The sequence below is a fragment of the Rhamphochromis longiceps genome, linkage group LG14 (genome assembly GCF_057381845.1).
Source record: "Rhamphochromis longiceps isolate RC_006_pf linkage group LG14, R_longiceps_female_GT1.1, whole genome shotgun sequence".
Classification (NCBI taxonomy): Eukaryota; Metazoa; Chordata; class Actinopteri; order Cichliformes; family Cichlidae; genus Rhamphochromis; species Rhamphochromis longiceps.
The window spans coordinates 9,094,281-9,110,378 of record NC_140570.1 but is presented as its reverse complement, the minus strand read 5'-3'; the positions used below and the strand labels follow the sequence as shown (position 1 = coordinate 9,110,378).

At 41.6% G+C, this 16,098-nt stretch overlaps 1 protein-coding gene across 3 annotated transcripts in view; it reads right to left on the bottom strand.

Annotated features, from left to right (window-relative positions):
• The window catches only part of LOC146653541 (SPRY domain-containing SOCS box protein 4-like), a 64,024-nt gene that overhangs the window by 32,543 nt on the left and 15,383 nt on the right, over positions 1-16,098 (bottom strand). The gene's annotated exons all lie outside the window — the stretch shown is intronic.

The following is a 16,098-nucleotide window of genomic DNA, read 5'->3' as shown; positions in this document are numbered from 1 at the left end:
ACATTCGACAAAAGAAAAGTGGGATGACTTCTCATTCTACAGACTGAAATCAGACTATTTTCAGTCTTACACATTAGATCTTGGTAGTGGGGACAGAAGTTGTAAATTCCCCAGCACGTCCTGCACGTGCCTCATTGCTCAAAACATCTTCGACGCATCCTACTCAGAAAATCCTTTTATATACAGAGGAGCAGCAGCTCTACAATGTTGACATCCTCACCCCATCGTCAAGGGTGAGCAGAGACAACCTTTGGAAGAAGCTCATTTCTGCTTGTATCCTTGATCTTTTTCCAGTCACTACTCACACCTCGTTGCCATGGGTGAATGGAGGAACTTACACACTCGGCTCCCTCTTCGCCTCAATAGACCAGTACACATCCACTGTGCTCTGCTGATCCATCTACTCTCCACCACTCATAAACAAGACCCCAGAGGTGCTTGAACTCCTTCACTCGAGGCAGATCAGAGCAGTCAGTGCACCATTTTCCTGCTGACAACGATGTTTCTGTGGTACCAATTCTCATCCCAGTCACATCACACTCTCCTGCCAATCACCCCATTTAATGCTTGAGGTCAACTAAGCCAGCAGAAACCTGACACTCTCTGCCCAGTAAAAATGTATCGACAAAAAACTGCGACAAAGCACAACCTTGGCCATGTCCAATGAAAACTTCCTAAATATTTCTTCAAGGCAAGGCAAGTTTATTTGTATAGCACAATTCAACAACAAGGTGATTCAAAGTGCTTTACAGAGACATTAGAAACAAGAACAAATAAAAAGCATGATTTAAAATTGATTAAAACAAGCAAATAAACTAACTAACTAATTAACAAACAAACAAACAACAGTATATAAAATCAAAACAGATAAAATCAGAACAGTAGATAAAATCAGTAGTTAAATGTAAGTTTTGAAATTTAAGCTTAAAGTGTGGATTTGGTGCTTTATTCAAATGCAGCTGAGAACAGGTGAGTCTTCAACCTGGATTTAAATAAACTGAGTGTTTCAGCTGATCTGAGGCTTTCTGGGAGTTTGTTCCAGATATAAGGAGCATAAAAGCTGAATGCAGCTTCTCCGTGTCTGGTTCTGACTCTGGGAACTGATAAAAGACCGGATCCAGATGACCTGAGGGATCTGGATGGTTCATACTGGGTCAGGAGGTCATTGATGTATTTTGGTCCTAAACCATTCAGAGCTTTATAGGCCAGCATCAGAACTTTAAAGTCTATCCTCTGACGGACAGGCAGCCAGTGTAAGGACCTCAGAGCTGGACTGATGTGGTCCACTTTTTTGGCCTTAGTGAGGACTCGAGCAGCAGAGTTCTGAATGAGCTGTAGTTGTCTGACTGATTTTTTAGGTAGACCTGTAAAGATGCTGTTACAGTAATCAAGCCTACTAAAGATGAATGCATGGACTAGTTTTTCCAGGTCCTGTTGAGACATCAGATCTTTTATCCTTGAAATATTCTTGAGGTGATAGTAAGCTGACTTTGTTATTGTCTTAATGTGTTTTTCTAAGTTTAGGTCTGCATCCATCACTACACCCAAATTTCTCGCCTGGTTTGTGGTTTTTAGATGTATAGATTGAAGTTCTCTGGTGACCTGTAATCGTTTTTCTTTGGCGCCAAAGACTATTACCTCAGTTTTGTTTTTGTTTAGCTGGAGAAAATTGTGGCACAACCAGTCATTGATTTCCTCAATGCATTTACCAAGAGCCTGTACAGGGCCTCGGTCTCCTGGTGACATTGTGATATATATTTGTGTGTCATCTGCATAGCTGTGATAGTTTATTTTGTTGTTGTTTATAATCTGTGCCAGTGGGAGCATGTAGATGTTAAACAGAAGGGGTCCCAAGATGGAACCTTGGGGAACTCCACATGTGATACTTGTCTGCTCAGATGTGAAGTTACCTATTGATACAAAGTATTTCCTGTTTTCTACGTATGTTTTGAACCAGTTTAGTACAGTTCCTGAAAGACCTGTCCAGTTCTCCAGTCGTTTGAGTAATATGTTGTGGTCAACTGTATCAAATGCTGCACTGAGATCCAGTAAAACTAGGACTGACATTTTTCCACTGTCTGTATTCAGACATATGTCATTAAACACTTTGGTCAGAGCGGTTTCAGTGCTGTGGTTCTGTCTAAAACCTGACTGGAAGGCATCGTAGCAATTATTCTGTTTTAAGAAGTAACTGAGCTGTTGAGAAACTGCTTTTTCAATGATCTTACTTAAAAACGGGAGATTTGAGATCGGCCTGTAGTTGTTCATTTGTGTCTTGTCAAGATTGTCCTTTTTCAGTATAGGTTTGATTACAGCAGTTTTTAGTGATTCTGGAAACACACCTGATAATAAAGAAAAGTTGACGATCTGCAACAGGTCTGACTCTAAAGTCTTTGAGACCTTTTTGAAAAAACTTGTTGGCAGGACATCTAAACAGCAGGAGGAGGAGTTCAGTTGACCTAAGATGTCCTCCTGGGGCCCGTTCTTCGTACGTCGCTCACTACATCCAAGATCAAATGACACATCCAAGACCAAACCATCGCGCTAACCGTGAGCTCGCTAATCCGGTTCCCCGAACACACCTGTTGTTGACGATTAGTACAGCTGGACGCAGTAATGTGACATCACTGAGTGTCGTAAAAGGGGCTACGCATCGATAGTAGAAACATTGATCGGCAACCCTTTGATTGGTCGGCGAAAATGTCGAAGGGGCGCGCTCGGTATTTTCCGGCAGCAGAGCAAGAACTCTTGATTGAGGGATTTCAGGAGTTTCAGAGTTTAATTAAAACGCAAGGGAACACTGCAAAGGCTGCAAAAGCAAGGAGAGAGGGCTGGCAGAAAGTTGCTGACAAATTAAACTCGTAAGTAATTTAATAATAGAAATAATAATGGAGTGGATTGATATAGCGCTTTTCAAGGCACCCAAAGCGCTTTACAATACCACTATTCAGTCACTTTATTATTTATTTATAGATTTATTATATTACACTATATTATATTACATTATATTATATCCCCTTTCACATTAGAGCCACAACAGGACCCACTAGAACATGGGAACAAGTAAAAGTGGAATATAAGAATATTCTACAGAATGGTAATATTTATCACTTATATTGCTTTTCGTCTCTTGGAAAGAGACCCTGTAATAGTCTGTTAGTTTGTTTATAACAGCAACCAAGAAAAGGGCAGAGCAAAAAAAGACAGGTGGTGGTCCTGCACCCCCTCGTCAACAAGTTGGTTAAGTGAATAATACCCTCACGGGGATATCGATATCTCTCAATGAGCACACTGTCGCGCTGAGCTAAAGGATCCTGTCTGTCCCGCAATATACGCTGGATTCTGAGGACTCTCCTTATCAATCTTGCACCTTCCGCAATGGGTGGCTCGCGTAAACGGACAGGACATGGCTGCGACAGACTTCCCAAATCCACCTTCGCTTTTATAGCCGTGGTCTCCCATCTTGATTACACGGAGTGATTTACAATTACTACTCTGAAATATGAATTACATCTGTAATAATCACATACATGTAATAGAATGATTAATAGTACATTTCCCTTTTTTAGGAAATGACCTGTATGTATCTGTGTGACATCAATACAAGGATCAAGTACTGCATTATCTTTAGTTACATTGATGTTATTTATTTATGGTGAAACAGTGGTGGAATATCGCTGTTGCTTTCGTATAAATGAAGCGGACATACCTGCGTGGCCGCGATCTAATCCTGTTTACATAAAGTAAACCTGCTCCCGAGCAGGTTTACGCTTACGGCTCTGTTGCTATGACAGCAAGTCCCGGATGAGCTTCGGGGAACCGAACGATCCAAGATCACGCGAAATCGTCAACAATCTAATCCAGCTAACCTACTTAGCGAGGTACGAAGAACGGGCCCCTGGTCTTTGCTGTTAATAGGTTGAAACTGTTTCATGGTGTTTAAACAGTTTTTTGGTGGACACAGTACATATCCTGGATCTGCTGTTGATGTACCAATTGCTTGTCTAATTTTTTGGATTTTTTCAGTGAAGAATTTGGCAAAGTCATTGCAGGCCATGGTCGAATGAAGTTCAGCTGCCACTGACACAGGAGGGTTTGTTAGCCTGTCAACTGTAGAAAATAAGACCCGAGCATTATGGCTGTTTTTAGTGATGATGTCAGAGAAGTAGGACCTCCTTGCATTCCTCAGTTGTAAATTATAATTGTGAAGTTTCTCTTTATAAATGTCATAATGAACCTGGAGGTTTGTTTTTCTCCATCTGCGCTCAGCTTTCCTACACTCTCTTTTTTCATTTTTCACCAGTGTGGAGTTTCTCCATGGAGACTTTTTCCTTCCAGAGATAACCTTCACCTTAATGGGAGCAATAGTGTCCATTACATTTAACATGTTAGCATTGAAGCTATTGACGAGCTCATTGACTGACCCTCTGGACAGGTCAGGTGTTAATGGGAAGACCTGGTTAAAAATTGCACTACTGTGTTCAGTTATACACCGTTTTGTGATCACTGTTGTTGATATATTTGTGTGGGCTGAGATTTTACTTTCAAAGAAAACACAGTAATGATCAGACAGGCCCACATCAGACACAGTAACCTTTGAAATGCTCAGGCCCTTGGAGATCAGTAGGTCAAGAGTGTGTCCTCTATTATGTGTGGCCTCTGTTACATGCTGAGTCAGCCCAAAGTTGCCCAGAGTGTTACTCAGGTCTTTAGTCCCTTTGTCCTGAGGGTTGTCCACATGAATGTTAAAATCCCCAGCAATAATTACACAGTCAAAATCAACACAGATCACAGACAGCAGTTCACTGAGGTCATTAAAAAAGTCTGTGCAGTATTTGGGAGGCCTGTAAACATTAAGAAACACAACTTTGGATGGGGCCTTCAGCTGTAAAGCCACATATTCAAAAGACTGAAAACTTCCAGGAGATAGCTGCTTACATTGAAATGATTCATTAAATAAGACAGCAACCCCTCCTCCTCTCCTGCTCGCCCTGACCTCACTGATAAAACTGTAGTTAGGAGGGGTCGTCTCGATGAGAACAGCTCCACTGTTACTTTGGTCCAACCAAGTTTCAGTTAAAAACATAAAATCAAGGCTGTGCTCAGTGATTAAATCATTAATTAAAAATGTTTTCCCAGCTAGAGATCTAGTGTTTAATAAAGCCAACTTAAGTGTTTTAGAGGTATTACTTGTCCCCTCGTGTTTGGGAGCAGTCTGTGGCACACAAGGTATGTTTACTATGTTTAAAGATCTTTTAGAGTGCAGCTCTCTGTGTTTTGACCAGGCCACATGTCTCCTGTCACCTAAAAGTACAGAAATTTTAAAACCTTCTAGTAAACAGGGTCCCAGCTTCTCCTGGGAGAAGTCATCACTGCCATAATCCTCACAGCCCGGACCCTTCACACATCACGCATCAGACTGCGGAGACAGGGCATGAAGAGGAACTAAGGGGGGCGAGGCTGGGCAATGTGACTTCGATTGCTCTGTTGAGGGTGGGGCTCGATAGCGAACCTTTGGCCGCTCTGGTGGGGGGTTTATGGGGGACAAAAAGGGATTGGGACGGGGGGTAGATCTGAGCCCAGCATTGACCCGCTCCATCATCTCCTCAGTGAATTTCAGGTGTGGGGAGGAGGGAGAAAGGGAGGGGGAGGAGGGTGATGGCCTGTCAGGGGTTTGGGGGACTGGGGAAGGTCGTGGTCCCTTGTCCTGGTCGTTGGTGTTGTTGAGAGAGTTGGAGGCAAATAGGGACCCCTCTTCTTGCCTTAGATGTCTCTCCTTTCTGAGGCTCTTCCTCAGATGCCATGGATGTCTCTCCTTTCTGAGGCTCTTCCCGGGTGGGGGCAAATGGAGCTCCTCCTCAAGGTTTCTGCTGGGCTTTGTCTGTTCTTGGAGTACTGTTTGTTCCTCTTTATGAGATAACTCCTCGTTTATCTCAGCCTTGGCACCAAGCACAGATGGATGACGTATGGAATAAAACAAGTTGGAGGTGAACAGTTTCACCCCTGACTTGTTAAAATTAAATCCATTTGCTTTGAACAGATGCCTGCGTTCCCAAAAAATATTAAAGTTGTCGATAAAATGCACTGAGTGGTCAGCACATGCTGATATAAGCCATTTATTCAGTGTAAACAACCTGCTGAATCTCTCGTCTCCTCCTCTGACCGGCGGTACAGGTCCACTGATGAATACAGCTGCATTCAGAGAGTTTACAGTATTTAATAATCCAGTAAAGTCCCGTTTCAGAACCTCCGACTGTTGTTTGGACACATCGTTTGACCCTGTATGCAGAACAATGTTTGTCACAGTTGGATATTCATCTGCAATTTGAAGAATTCTCTCCTTCAGGTTGTTGACCATATCGTTAGGAAAGCAGAGGACTTTAGTGTTCTTACTGCACATCCTTTGTACATCCTTTACGGCAGAGTCACCCACAATCAGAGTTTCAGGCCTAGCCTTTAGCTTTCCCTGTGGCCTTTCACTTTTCAACAGATTTTCAGACCTTATTTCGCTGCTTTTAGATGGATGGTTGTCCGATATAGATCCAGGGTCCTTTGATAGTGGAGCAAATCTGTTCTGCAGTTTCACATTCAGTTGTTTTGGAGGTTTGTTGTTAACCTTCCTATTCACGGTTGTCCAGTCCTGTTTCCTCCTGTATACAGGGGTAGAAGAGCTTTTCTGTCTCGTAGGAAGTGAAGGCCAGTCGGTTTCAGAGATTTCAGCTCGCTGTGCCCTGCCTGTGATACATCCTCCCCCTTCCAGGAGACATGATTTATGTCTTGGTTTTGCACCAAGACAGTCTAAGGGGGGATTATCACTTGAGGATTTATAATAATGCACAGAGTCTACTTTCTTGGTCATGTTATCTGTGCTCCTTAGCTGTGTACTAGCTTGCTCATCGCCATTGTTTTGAATCAAAGGCAAGGTTGTTTCATTTCCACACAGTCCATTTACCTCCACGTTTACTTCTAAGCGATGAATTTTTGTCTCCAGTACTGCAATCTTCTGCAGGAGGCTGTGGTAGTCATCTGTGGAGAGGGAAGGCATCTTGTTGCTAGTTAGCCTAGCGGTTAGCACCTTTCCAGGCTATTGAGGCTGCTCGGTGCCCAGACGCTGTAATCAGGCTTCAGCTGTGTCTAGGCCACAGACACACGGAGCGCTGAGGACAAGGTAACCATAAAATGTTGCTGTTTCTGTTAAGAACACTCTAGTCCTAATGATCTACAAGTGTCCAGAAGTTATCGCAGGTAAGCTCACACGGAAAAAAGGGAAAAAAATCAGCATAAAAATCAATATAAGAAGCAAAGCATTCAAGAGCAAAGAGATGAAGCGTCCACACTCACAAAGGGGAGGAGCCAAAAAATTCAAGATAAATTTTAACTTTTACAGACTCCTAAATGTCATGAATGTGAGCTGTATTACTGAATCAGTGCAGCTCGGAGGATGTCTGACTGGCAGGGAGGTGCACTGTTGTGGCTTTAGCACAACATTCCTCCCCATGGTCATGCACACTGCAGCTTTGCACTGTTCACTTTCTACTGTGACACAAACAAACTTCCCACATGTGGGACTAACAAAAGGTTTCTCTCATCTTATCCCACTTGTCAAGTCCTCAATATGCTGGCTCCTCAACCCTTATGAGCACAGCTAGAACAGAGCAGTAATTCTTTCCAATAAGTATTTGAGGGCTTTTATTCATTTAAGAAAAAACTGTCTGAGAAATGTGCAGTTCCTTATAGAGGCCTTAGCTTGTGCATGTAAATGTTGTCACTTACGGTCATCTGAGTCCAGATTCAAGCCTTTCACCAATTATACACATGCATGAATTACAGATGCCCTCTTAAGCATTACATGTGAAAAAGAGCGATACCCCCTCCTATGAAGTCTAAGCTACTGAGCTCATTAGAAAACCTGCCCAAGTACACATCTTACTTTGTATGTATTCTTTGTGACTGCTTAACTGTAGACGAATTGATGCAAACACTTAAGATCATTTCTCAGACATTTACCTAAAATACTGTCAGCACTGAGGATGATATTACCATGGCAACTCTAGCGTTGTGTCTTTTTCAGCTAAACTGCACTTATAGGAGAGGGGAAAAAAATGATGGATTTAGCACGGTGGCAACAGAGTGCCCCTCTTCTAAACTGTCAGCCCTCAAGAAAAGCAAGCACATCTAACTGATCCGGGCCCCGACAGTGTGTAGTCTGACCAAACAGCAGGATGGCTCACAGAGCTTACACGGTAGCCGCTTTCCAATGCCCCTCACTCGTCGCCAACTGTTTCCTCCCACTCTGCCTCCACACAGCTCCAGTGACAGGCAGCGAGCTGGTGTGGAAACTCAAGTCAAGGTGATATCAGTAACACACAAGCATTCATCGCCATAGCATAACCAGTGAAGGAGCAGCCCGCCCTATCTGAAGGTTTAAGATGATGCACATTTATATTTTCAAATCTGTGTTACTGGAAATTAGGCACAAAAGACTTTTCTTGAAAACGCCATCAAAACCACTTTTCAATCTGGAGTCAAGGTGCCAATATGCTCCGTGACAGACAGACAGACAGGCAGGCAGGCAGGCAGGCAGGCAGGCAGGCAGGCAGGCAGGCAGGCAGGCAGGCAGGCAGGCAGGCAGGCAGGCAGGCGCACACACACACACACACAGCGATGGGAGAGCTACATAGAGGTCAGAAGGGACCACGGCTTCAACATCCTGTCCAATGTTCGGTGATGGCATATGGACTCTTGGATATTGTTCTTTCCAGGTCTCAGGGTTTTGGATGCCTCACAGAAGATGAATCATTCTGTGGTCAATAATGGTTTCAGATTGGAGGTCAAGTTAAGGATTAGAAGTGTTTAGCAGCAAAATAATTTGAACCACGCTGCAACATATTAAATCGCACTTGGGGAAAAAAAAGAAAAAAAAAAAGTTAGTGGGCATGGACACTGTGGCTGGCTTAAAATATGCTGGCTGATACAGGCTTGGGTCTAGACCTATTACCATTCTTACATTTGTGCTTACATTCGTGCTTGTAATTGCCTACATTTAAGTGCCAACTTCTTGTCATGGACTGACCCAGAAACTGCACCCATTAACCTGAAAACTGCATTAAGTGTTTTTGTTTGTTTTACATTGTTTAATACACCTACAGTTAGCCACAGAGTATGATAACCACTGGCTTTAAGTTTTCTCATCTTCATTCAAAACCATTATTACGGAACTGCTTTTACATGTATTTGTATATTTTTTTCTCTATTAGATCATGGGCATGCAATTATTAGCTGTCAACTAGCCAGGTAACTTACAGCTAATGTGTCCTTACTGTCTAATAACTCCTGCGAGAACCTCTATACCTACGATTTTATTTAAATAACTCAACAGATTTGGACCACCTCGGCCTAAACTGTAGCCATTTTTAAATGGGTGTAACCACTTTTGTGTTCTACTTCTGTTCTTTTAAATGTTCACTTCCTAAAGAACACACTGCCCTCGTACAAGACCCTTAACCACTGACTACACTGGCATCTTTAACTAGGTGCATGAGTGTTGAGCACCTGTCGCCTTGCCAGTGCAACTCTGCTTCAGTCTTTTATCATCTACTAATAATTAACAGGACAATCGGTTTGAGGCAACTGAGGAACAATTCAAATGTAGTTTACAAACACTAGGGAAAGCAATTAAGCATTCTCCAAAACAGGAAAGATGAGGCCAGGAGACATCGCCCATCAGCGAGGAGAGTGGTGATTATGAAGAAGTGCAGCTTTTAACGATTTGACATTTTTAATGATGGTTAGAGGGAAGAGGCAGTGAACCATTTATCAGTAGAAGGCCCTTGGGACACTACAGCCCACGATAGTTTCCAACTCTGTGTTTCAATTCAAAAACACTTTCATAACCAATCACTTCTGTCTGAGCAGCTCATGGGCCAAGACCAAAATAGTGGCCAGTAAAGATAAGCTTTATCTTTATTGTACAAGTTAATGTCTGGTATGAGGATGAACAACCCTGTTAGCTGCTTTGAGGTGCTGAACCACCACCTCCTCGTATGTACCAGACAGATGAGAAACAAATAAACCCAGTGATAAAGCAAGAACATTTGAATATAAAAATTACAACCAACATGACTGGCACCACGAGTTCCTTTCTACAACTGACCTGATTGCAGTTCCAGGGATTTTTTTTTTTTTTTTTTTTTTTTTTTTTAAACTACCACGTTGTAACCAATAAATATGAGAAACTTCATAAAGGTTGTGACATCCATCTATAAATTTACTGAACTGGAACCAACTACAGTGGGGCAAAAAAGTATTTAGTCAGCCACCGATTGTGCAAGTTCCCCCACTTAAAATGATGACAGAGGTCAGTAATTTGCACCAGAGGTACACTTCAACTGTGAGAGACAGAATGTGAAAAAAAAAAAAAAATCCATGAATCCACATGGTAGGATTTGTAAAGAATTTATTCGTAAATCAGGGTGGAAAATAAGTATTTGGTCACCTCAAACAAGGAAAATCTCTGGCTCTCACAGACCTGTAACGTCCTCTGTAAGAAGCTTTTCTGTCCCCCACTCGTTACCTGTATGAATGGCACCTGTTTGAACTCATCATCTGTATAAAAGACACCTGTCCACAGCCTCAAACAGTCAGACTCCAAACTCCGCCATGGCCAAGACCAAAGAGCTTTCGAAGGACACCAGGAAAAGTATTGTAGACCTGCACCAGACTGGGAAGAGTGAATCTACAATAGGCAAGCAGCTTGGTGTGAAAAAAAATCAACTGTGGGAGCAATCATCAGAAAATGGAAGACATACAAGACCACTGATAATCTCCCTCGATCTGGGGCTCCACGCAAGATCTCATCCCGTGGGGTCAAAATGATCATGAGAACGGTGAGCAAAGATCCCAGAACCACACGGGGGGACCTGGTGAATGACCTGCAGAGAGCTGGGACCAAAGTAACAAAGGTCACCATCAGTAACACACTACAACGGCAGGGAATCAAATCCCGCAGTGCCAGACGTGTTCCGCTGCTGAAGCCAGTGCATGTCCAGGCCTGTCTGAAGTTTGCCAGAGAGCACATGGATGATACAGCAGAGGATTGGGAGAATGGTTTCATCTGACCACATGACAAAGTAGAACTTTTTGGTATAAACTCAACTCGTCGTGTTTGGAGGAAGAAGAATACTGAGTTGCATCCCAAGAACACCATACCTACTGTGAAGCATGGGGGTGGAAACATCATGCTATGGGGCTGTTTTTCTGCCAAGGGGACAGGGCGACTGATCCGTGTTAAGGACAGAATGAATGGGGCCATGTATCGTGAGATTTTGAGCTAAAACCTCCTTCCATCAGTGAGAACTTTGAAGATGAAACAAGGCTGGGTCTTCCAACATGACAATGATCCAAAACACACCGCCCGGGCAACAAAGGAGTGGCTCCGTAAGAAGCATTTGAAAGTCCTGGAGTGGCCTAGCCAGTCTCCAGACCTCAACCCCATAGAAAATCTGTGGCGGGAGTTGAAAGTCCGTGTTGCTCGGCGACAGCCCCAAAACATCACTGCTCTCGAGAAGATCTGCATGGAGGAATGGGCCAAAATACCAGCTACTGTGTGTGCAAACCTGGTAAAGACCTATAGTAAACGTTTGACCTCTGTTATTGCCAACAAAGGTTATGTTACAAAGTATTGAGTTGTATTTTTGTTATTGACCAAATACTTATTTTCCACCCTGATTTACGAATAAATTCTTTACAAATCCTACCATGTGGATTCATGGATTTTTTTTTTTTTCCACATTCTGTCTCTCACAGTTGAAGTGTACCTCTGGTGCAAATTACTGACCTCTGTTTTAGGTGGGGGAACTTGCACAATCGGTGGCTGACTAAATACTTTTTTTGCCCCACCGTATATTTAAAAAGGTCATGCGTCTGTTTAATCACACTTAAATTCAATTCTAAATTTCCTGCAGGTTTTGTTCATTTGATAAACCAACATGACTTGAGCTGAGTAAATTAAACGCCACTTTAAAAAAAAAAAAAAAAAAAAGGAGCAATGTCATTATAAATGTTTAACCCCAGTGCAAATGATTATCTTTTGGCCAGAGGCTGACTCCTTTGTCACAATTCTCATCTTCTTAGGTGTGCTATATTATGGCTGGGCAACAAACATACCAGCTCTATGACACATCCATCGCCAGTGCTTTTATTAGGAAGGTTTTTTTTTTCCTGAGTGATTGAGTTTGATAATTTAGTGGCGAGTCTCCTCACGGTAAATAATTTACTTGTACATAGTACCACGCAGGGGTGCATTATATCTTTCTGTAGCATTCAACTAGAACTGCTCTGGGGATGTTTCCCCATCATGTACAGCGTTGGGCAAACGTCAAGACTCACTCTTCAGTTCTTTATAATTTACTAGGAAATTGGGAAATACGTGAGGCAATTTCTTGAAACTAGAAATTCAAACTGAAAACTGATATCCAGAACACTGGACACACTTTTTTTTACAATAAAAAATAAAATAAAAAATTAGAACAATGCTGGTTCATGCAACTGTATTCAGCTACCACCCACGTTTATTTCCTGTGCATCTGGTAATTTGGCACAAAACTTTTTATTTTTTATTTTTTTTAATTGCTGATCAAACAGAGTGGGTAAGTTCAGCTGCCACAGTTTCTAATTGCTGGTAAAGTTTCAAAACATCAATCTAAGAATTTATGACAGACATGGAAAGTTTTACTTACAATCGGGCAGGCTGGATAACACCTCCTGCCTTGCTCTCACACTAACATTATTCTTTTATTATTATTATTAGACACAGTCATAGCTCCACTACTTTGGTCCCCCACTTGTCCAGTCTCCTCAAACTTTTTTAAGAAACCACTGCACACCATGCTGAGATATGTTAAGGTTTTGGCCAATAAATCTTTCAGAATCACCTTGTTGATTCAAATCAACAAGGTTTACTGCTCGATTCATAGATTTGGTGGGTAGCTTACCAAACAAAAGAAACATCTGAAAATGATCAGATACATTGACTGGGCTGAAAGTGAGTGAAAAAGCAGCCAATATCCCAAAAAAAAAAAAAAAAACTCAGACTTCTTCAGAAAGCTTGGCGAACGATTGCTCAAGACCACTTTTATTCATTCATTTTAGAATTTAAAGATAAGTCATCTTGTGAGTCATGTTCAGATTCCTCCTGCTACAAGAGGGAAAAAAACAACGACATTTTAATAGCATGAGCTGTGCTCAAAAATGACTTGACAAGCTCTGCATGTAGGCCATGGGATGGTCGTGACGACATTGAGCTTAACTGGAAGGCATGTTAGCAGATCAAAAGTGCCATGTCACTTTGAGCAGTTAAATAAGCTCAATCTTCTATAGTTGAGAGCTTGTGGCCTCATCTACCCTGAAGTCACACATAAGTCATTAGCTACAGTCAAACACGGACTGAATTTACTTGGATAATTAATGGGTTTTTTGCTCAAGGACTTGACTGACGTCCAATTAAAAATGCAAAACAATATTTGGAAGAAAGGGGAAGAAGGAAAAAAAAAAAAAAAAAAGACACGGGTGTGAAAACTGTCTTCTCCTGTTTGTGTCACTTTCATCTAAGCAATTTCCTCCCCCAGTGTCCCAGAAACACTCAGCCTCAAAGACATTCGTCTGTCCCAAACTCAAGAGAACTCACTACAAAACAAAGCTTTACAATTACCTTCTCTGAACATGTAGATAAACAATAGTGCAATAAATCTACAGGCTAAATTTTCAAACAAAGATTGGCATTTGCCACCATTAAAATATATTCCTCTCTTCATTTAAACCGGACACCTGACCTACTAAACCGTAAACTACTCAAGAAAAAAAAAAAAATGTAGAGAAAGTGGAAAGATTAATAGGGTTCTTTAGATGGACCAACTGCTGTGAACAAAGGATGCTGACATCTTGCAGAACAATACAGCAGGCAACAAAGACGTTGAACATCAGTAGAACAACAGGATCCCTAGGGCATAGATGTAGGAGCACAGCTCAATTATTCATGTCAGTGAACTACAGCTAAACAATGGTTAGGCTCTCGGGACGGTTGCAAATACAGGTGGAGGCATGTGTATGTGCAAGACCCATCAACAAAAATAAGATGAGAAACCACCTTTTGGTGTGAGAGTTAAAATTCCTGGATAAAAATAGACCTTTGGGCGCTCAAACTCTGTAAGCACTGCTGATGGCATATCTTTGACGCAATAAGTCCATGTTGCCTTCTTACGACAGATGTATACACTTATTACCCTGTTTTGTTTTGGGGTTTTTTAAAGACATTTGATTAACAAAAGTGCATTTTAAGCTTAAATAAATTAAAAGTGATTTTCCCTTTCACATGTAGGAAAACTCCTAGTAAACCATGTTTAACACAAAAAAAAAAAAAAAACAAAAAAAAAAAAAAAAAAAAACACAACGACAAAAAACAAACCACTCACTTCTGACTCCAAATTTCCGAAACAGAGACCGTCAAAAAGCTAAAGCTGAATTCTCCAAAGAGGACTTCAAACTAAATGGTGATGTCACTTTGTGAACATCCCAAAACATGTGGTTAGAGAAGGTTTTACCTTTGTATGCCAGCAGTGGATTTTAAATGCAGGCTTTCAGACTTGGTTAAACCGCTTGAATTAAAACTAGGCATTGCAGCACCCATTTAAATACATAGTGCCCCATTTTCAGAGGCTCAAAACTAATGCAACAACTGAAAGACAGGCAGTTTCATGGCTCGTTCTCTCATTATTCCATAACAAAAAGCTCCAACGAGAAAAGTTTTTCACTAAAAGTCTTTAATGATGTCCAAAGATTCTTGGATGCAAGTTAATGAGTCCATTATTAGAATGAAAAACTAAAATAAACCTATCAGAGAAATGTAGCAAAAACTTAAGGAGTAGCCAAATCAGCAATGTGGTACATTCTTAAGAATGAATGCTTTGACCAACACAGCCACTACCATTACAAATTTTAAAGCCGTAAGTATCATCTTGCTATCCGGTCTGAGTGATGACGTGGTGAATCCTGCTTCCGGGTCCAAACTACTCTGCGTTTAATAAGACTTGTGTTTTTTTACATGTTTTAATGCTTTGTATGTTGTTTAATCTCAACAAGCCCCTGAAAACATTCAGTGATCACTGTCGGCCTCTCGGTTTTTATTACCGCTAATCATTTTGAAGCTCAGCTTTTAAAACCTTACGATGTAACTACAGCTCAGCCCATGCAGCAGTATATTGATAACTAACCTCGTATTGTGGATGGATTATCTCAGTTGTTCTCCCGACTGAAGTTCAGTCTGTTTACAGCATCCTGCCATGCGATTGCATTTGTCCCGAACCTTCGGGAACCCTCATGTTAACTTTAATTGAGTGGGGGGGGGGAGTTAGTGTTTATCCTCCACCTTCACCGTTTATATTATACTACCATAGCTGTGTCGCTAGTGTTACACACCGGCCTAGGCAACCGGCGTGCAACACAGGAAAAATAAAAATAAAGGAAAAAAAAATGCCCCTACGCTCACTGCTCTTAAGGAGGGCGAACCAACAAAAAAAAGACTAATACGGGCCTCCACAAAAATCCCAAAACGAAAGTATCGACAACTATTTACATCAAAGCAAAATAAGACATTTATTTACATCAAAGCACCAAACTATTTACAACCCGGGGGAAAGATCGCCAACCTGACAAACTGAAACACAGGGCTTAAATACATAGAGGGAGCAATCAGGGAATGGACAACAGGAGGGAAACACAGCTGGGGCAAATCAGAACTGACGAGACAAGGAAGCGTAAACTGAACACACTGAGATAAGACAGACTTTCAAAGTAAAGCAGGAAACACATAACAGTTACGCCTAAAACAAAACACTGACAACACCGAATCGTAACACTAGCGATCATGTAGCACATCATTATATACCAGCTAGCCAAATTTCAGTAAACCTACAAATGTCCCTGCTGTTTACTTTCCTGTCTTCATTTATGTCGGAAGTGATAGCAGAGCTGTACGTCTTAATTTGTTTTATAAATCCCTCAGTCACAACATGGTATATTATATTTAGATGCAAACTAACTTCC